Source organism: Prosopis cineraria, unplaced genomic scaffold (genome assembly GCF_029017545.1).
Source record: "Prosopis cineraria cultivar Desert tree isolate PC_DT_omini unplaced genomic scaffold, ASM2901754v1 PC713, whole genome shotgun sequence".
Classification (NCBI taxonomy): Eukaryota; Viridiplantae; Streptophyta; class Magnoliopsida; order Fabales; family Fabaceae; genus Prosopis; species Prosopis cineraria.
In genome coordinates, this window is record NW_026556038.1 from 18343 (window position 1) to 24600 (window position 6258).

The 6258-nt window shown below is 32.3% G+C and overlaps 1 non-coding gene across 1 annotated transcript; it reads right to left on the reverse strand.

The window, feature by feature from the left end:
* Window positions 1-5791: 5791 nt before the first annotated feature.
* On the reverse strand, window positions 5792-5898 carry LOC129298114 (small nucleolar RNA R71). The gene has a single exon (XR_008590306.1). It is a non-coding gene; the product is annotated as a small nucleolar RNA R71 (small nucleolar RNA).
* Between the last annotated feature and the right edge of the window lie 360 nt (window positions 5899-6258).

Consider the following 6258-nt stretch of genomic DNA (forward strand, 5'->3'; position numbering starts at 1 on the left):
CTAGTGGAAATGAATGGAATAAAACCTTTAGAATATTTAACTGAAAAAAATAAAATAAATGACCCAAGTGTTCTTAAAGAAGAATTGGTAGCTTTTCCTGTATGCTATCTAGCTATGGGTGGAATGGGAAGATTGTTTTAATGTTAAATGATTCATTTCTCGAAAAATTACTCCAACTCATTGGCACTTTAATTTCAGCAAGCTAACTTATTCACCATGTATCATATCACGAAATTATTCAAGTCATTTCGACATGTTAAGTGGGCTTACTTGAGTTTGAGGAAAGGTGTTCTTTTACTAAATGTAATTAAAATTAATTTGTAGATTTCAATTAGGTGTAGTTTCATATTCTGTTTATACTAGCATACAATTCTTGTTACATATAAAGTTTCATAGACTGAATTAAGTAAAGAAGAATGACAATTGAATCTCTAAAAAAACAAATTTAATGACAGTTAGATTTTTAATAAAAAAATTTGAAAAATAAATTATAAATTTTGAAATTTTAATTATAAATAAGATATTTAAATTTTAAACTTAGCATACAACTGAGATTCTTATTCACAACTATTTGAGTCAGTATATATATATATATATATATTATTTTATTTTAAAAAAATTATCAAAAACTTAACTGTTATTAACTTGATTTTTTTATAACTTTATTATATATATGACTGTCCTTGACTAATTATTCTCAACTGTAACTTTTTCCCACCTTCTGTCAGTAGTTTCTGAACTTTGTCTATAATTATATATCAGTAGTTTCTGAACTTTGTCTATAATTATATATCGTGCACATGGCCGCTGTTACTTCACCATTCACCAAAACCCTTCTTTGTCGCAAACCCAGAATGGCCTTTGACTTGGACTCCATCGCAAGCACACCCCTTTCTACGACCAAATCTTTCAACTTTCCACAGCCAAATCGTTGTTGGGACCTGTCTTTTGTGTGCGGTTTGGTGTGGTTGTTTCATAACCACCCGAACTAGTTCACCCAAAAACAAATAACAAAAGCAAAAGCAAAAACAAAAATTATCACCAATGACATGTGTCATCAGGTAGCTAGTTTTAGATTAGAAGAAATAAAGGAAAGATATAATAATTATTTTGCTGCCCATCCAATAATTTAAAATGTAAGTGAGCCTGCTCTTCAAGTCCTTACAAGTGTGCTCCTGTTTAATTGATCTTTAAGCTGATCTATATTGCCACTTCAACCTCACACAGTCACTGCCTCCGTCCAGGCATATTTCTAAGAAATTGTTGTTCACATCTTACCGAAACAACGCAGAAGTTGACTTCGTATAGTGAAGAATCTTGGAGTTACAAATCGAAACACAAGTTATCTTAAAGTTGCAGTACTACGGAAAAAAAAAAAGAATAAATTATAATTATTTTAGTTCATAAATGACGGTTAATACACATCATTTATGTGATTGACATTTAAAGCCCCCTAATAAATGACGATTATAAAACCGTCATTTAAAATAAAATTTTTACAAAAGTTCAAAAAAAAATAAGTTACTCGTCATTTAAAGCCACAATAAATGATGGGTAACTTATTTACCCATCATTTAAAGTACAAGTTACTTGTCATTTAAAGCCACAATAAATGACGGGTAACTTATTTACCCGTCATTTAAAATGTACTTTAAATGACAGGTAAATAAGTTACCCGTCATTTATTGTGGCTTCAATGACGGATAACTAAGTTACCCGTCATTTAAAGTATGGTAATAGATTTTACCATACTTTAAATGACGGGTAAGTAGTTTACCCGTCATTTAAAATCTCTATAAATGATGGGTAAATTATTTACCCGTCATTTATTTTTGTATAAATGATGGTTATTTATATAACTGTCATTTATTATGTGATTTTTTTTAATACGGAAGCTATTTTTATCCCAACCCCAGCAAAAAGAAATCAAAATAGCAGCAGAAAACCATTCCAAATTTGAATATTAACAAAATTTATTGTATTTAATTTTTAAATTAATCAATAAACAAATGTAATTACATAAAGTAAACTATTTTCAAAAATAAACTACATATTAAAATTATGAACATCATAACTACTTCTTCAAGGTAGTTCTATTGATCTTCTTTGTATGAGATTCACATTTGAAAAATGTATTGACACCATTCTTCAATTATCTTATTTATTTCTGCATCCTTGATTTCTTCAACATAAGAATTGTCATAGTATTGTAATATATAAATGATCCACCATAATTGATTTTAATACATTAAATTTTTTTATAATTTAAAAGTTAATATTGTTGACATATCATTGATAGAACACATTTGTTACCCACTTTTATTTATCAATTAGGACCATTTTATTAATGATTTATCACCTTCAAGTGCACACATTGCATTAGATTTGGAACTTTGCCTAAGTTTCTAATATCAGTGCACTAGGGGCATTTTGGTCCAAAAAATGAACTTTTGAGAAAATGTACAAGAAAAATTGACAAAGTGCATTTTATGTCCAGTTGATGAATGGTGAAATTATATTTTTAAAATTCATTTTAGTTTGGGAGTAATTAAATAAAAAAGTCAACACTTTCTTAAGTGTCTTAGTTTGTCCTAGTTTTTGGTTTGCTTTGTGTGAAAATTTTTATATAATTTTGTGCAGCCTAAAACTTGGTTAATTTAATAAATTCTCCCTTCTAATTATGAATTTAATTCTGGACATGAATTAGATTTTATTATATCATATGCTATTTAATTGAATTATGTGATTTATGTGACATAGGTGGCATGTGACTTGTGCATCAATTGGGCAATTGAGGTCAACACTCCTTGAGGACAATGGCTGATGGTTTGCACGTGAATTATGATTATTTTGAGGGATTAGATCAGCTAAAATGATGTGGATGACACATGGGAAATTAGGCACACATTGGAATCATCTACAAACCAATAGGAAGTTGCCACCTTGCAAGTGTGACAAGGCTCCCATTTACATTTTAATTTCTTTTTCCTTATTTTAATTAAGCTTCAGCTGATGGGAGACACCAAGGAGCACGCCATTTTAAGCCTCAAATGGGATCCAACACATATCTCATTCATCTTCCACATTCTCTCTCTCTTGTTCATAGTGTTCTTCATTTTCTCTCTTTTGTTCTTCATTTTCCAGCACCCTAACCTCCATTTTCAGCCACCAAACCTCCACAAAACTCATACCATTCTTCTCCTCTCTTCATTTTCGTTCCATCCCTTCCATTTTCACAAGGATTGAAGCTCATTTCCATCATTCAAGAGCTATGGAGTTTGGCCTTCACAAGCAATCACTAGGGTTCTTGAAGATGAAGATTGGCTAAGTTTCTTTGTGGAATCCTAGAGAGATGAAGATGGAGGATGAGTCTTGAGCTTCAAATTGGCTAAGTTCTTTTGTTTCCTATCCTCTTCTCTTTTTACTAGATGGTTAGATTCCTTAATCTAGGGTCTAATCATCTTAGCTTATAAATTCTAATTTGAATTTGATGTTGATGTAAAGAGAGAGGATTGTTTCATTTAATTTCTTCCTTGGACAGCCATGACTGAATTTTGCCACTCTTTGTTTGGCACATAATCTTGTGTTTTTCAATTAGTGAATTTCTTGTGTTAATATTGCATAATCTTGTGGTGTTAATGCTTGTGTTGTTGAGTAGCTTGACATAATCTTGTGGTTGCTCAATTTATGTGTTTGACCATGGCTGTTGAGAGGGATTTTGAGTGAATCACTTGGCTAATGTCTTCACCAATTGGTTAATTGAACTAGGGACTTTAATCTAAGACCTAGGGAGGTTAGCTAATTAGGTTAATTGGCTTAGGATAATTTTCTTAAGTCATGACAGCTTTAGTCAAGAGGAAAGGGAAGCTAAACTTAGCCTAATCATGAGAAGATAATGAGTCCAAAATCAACTAATCTCTAGGGTTCCATTATTGTAAAAAGGGAAGTTCATTTCACTCACTTTCACTAGCATTTTAATTACTTGCATATTAGGTAATTAGTTTAGATAATTAGCTAGATAACTAAATTCCTACAAACTTTGGTTGATTTATTTCACTAGATAACTTTCAATTAGACTTAAAACCATTCCTTGGGAGATGACCTAGGGTTGGCCCTATATTGCATTAGGGTTAGCTTTAGTGTAATTTTGAGGATAAGCGACTAATTTCCTATCAAAATTTTGGCGCCGTTGCCGGGGAATGGTTTAAGTTTAATTCTAAGGTTGTTTAGTACTTAATTTATATTTTTAGTGTTCCTGAAAATTTTTTTGAAAAATTATAAAAATTTGTGTTTTGTGTTTTGTTTAGTGTTTTTTGTGTGTTTTGAGTGTTTTTATTCTGTTTTGAAAAAGAAAAAAAAATTAATGCAATTTTTGTTGGTTTGGTGTAGAGCTGAAAATACTCTGTTTCTAGTGTCTCTGTCTGAAATTGAAAAATTAACTGGGAATGAGTCTGAGGGAATTTGAACTTGAAATTTATTTCATTGAAAGCTCTATATCCTAGCTTCACTTTAAAATTGGTTTGGTCAATTTTGGACGTGGGAAGTGTCCTGTGGAAATTTTACAATCTAACAAGGTCCAGGGAGCCATTACAGAGGATTTCCAAAACCCTGTTTCAATTTTGAGTTAGCATATCTTCCTCTTTGTGCGTTCAAATTGATTGATTCCAGTTTCATTTTTCTTATCGCTGTCTTATCTTTGTTTCTTGTGTTTAGGATTTTCTTCAATTTTTCCATTTTCCTATTTGAAAGTTTGTTAGAAGCTCTGAAGGTCTTCTGGACGAAATCCTGTTTCTCCAGACTTGAGGACCAACTTGTGAAAAATTCTGGGAACGATTGGGCAGGATTTTTAATCTAAAAGTTTTATATAATTTTCCTGTATATCTCTTGTGTTTCTCATAAAAGTTTCAGGGGAATTTATCATGTGGATTTGCTGATAGAAAATTCACAAGTTCACTGTCTCCAGAGAGCCTACTGTGCGAATTCCAGAATTGCCAAAGCTTCTTGATTGAGCATTTCTAACTCTCTTTCTACTTGTTTGGTGTTATTTTTTTTTCATTTTGTTGCTATTGAGTTTAATAAAAAAAATAAAAAAAATTATTTCTCTTGCTTTTGTGTGTTTTGAATTGTTTCATGTTGATTTGCATTTTAGTTTAGCTTGTTCTTTGTTCTTAATTTTCTTGAGCTTGATTAGTGCATGACCCGAAGAAAACATACCTCTTTTGTTGAATTAGATCCAGAAATTGAAAGGACTATTTCTAGATTGAGAAGATCACAACCTATTCTTGATTCTCATTTGGTTTGTAATTCAACAATGGAAGGTATCTTAGGACATGAGCATGTGCATAATGAGGGCCATGGGAATGGGAATGAGAATTTGCATGATGATGGCCATGTTAATAATGAATTTGAAGGCTTGCATAACCCTAGAGAGGAGAGGAGCATTAGGCAATTAACTCAACCTAATTGGCATGATAATCCTTATGGCTTATATGTTCCTCCTACTAATGTTCAATTTGAAATTAAATCCTCCTTGATTAATGCATTGCCTAAATTTCATGGGTTACCAGGAGAGGATTGTCATAGGTTTTTGCATACTTTCCTATTGGTTTGTGATACTATGAAGCCTATGCATGTAAATGTTGATGATGTTCAAGCTAAGGCTTTTGTATTTTCTCTTGAAGGTTTAGCAAAGGAATGGTATTTCAACTACCCTTCTTATGTGAAAGTGAGCACATGGGCTGAGCTAAGAAGACTCTTCTTAGATAAATTCTTTCCAAATTCCAAGGTCACCAATTTGAGAAAGCAAATCTATGGGGTCCAACAAGGAGAGGATGAGAGTCTCTATGAGTATTGGACTAGATTCCAAGGCCTTTTGGCTAAATGCCCACACCATCAAATTTCTAGTGAGAATTTAGTCCAATATTTCTATGAGGGCTTGATTCCAAGAGACAAAGTTAACATTGATGCCGCTAGTGGTGGATGCTTGATTGACCTCACTTCCTTAAAGGCTTGGGAACTAATTGACAAGATGGCTTCAAGTGGTGCTCAATACTCTACAAGGGAAAAGAGAAATGTGAATATGGTAGGTTCCTCAGTTCTTAATGATTCATATGTGGACTTGCTAGCTGCCAAGATTGGGAGAATGTTGGCTCCACAAATATCTCAAGTGAGCAATGTAAGTACTTCTCAAGCACTTGTCCCTTATTCTTGTACTTTTTGTGACTCACCTATGCATGTAGAAAGCAATTGTCCTATTAA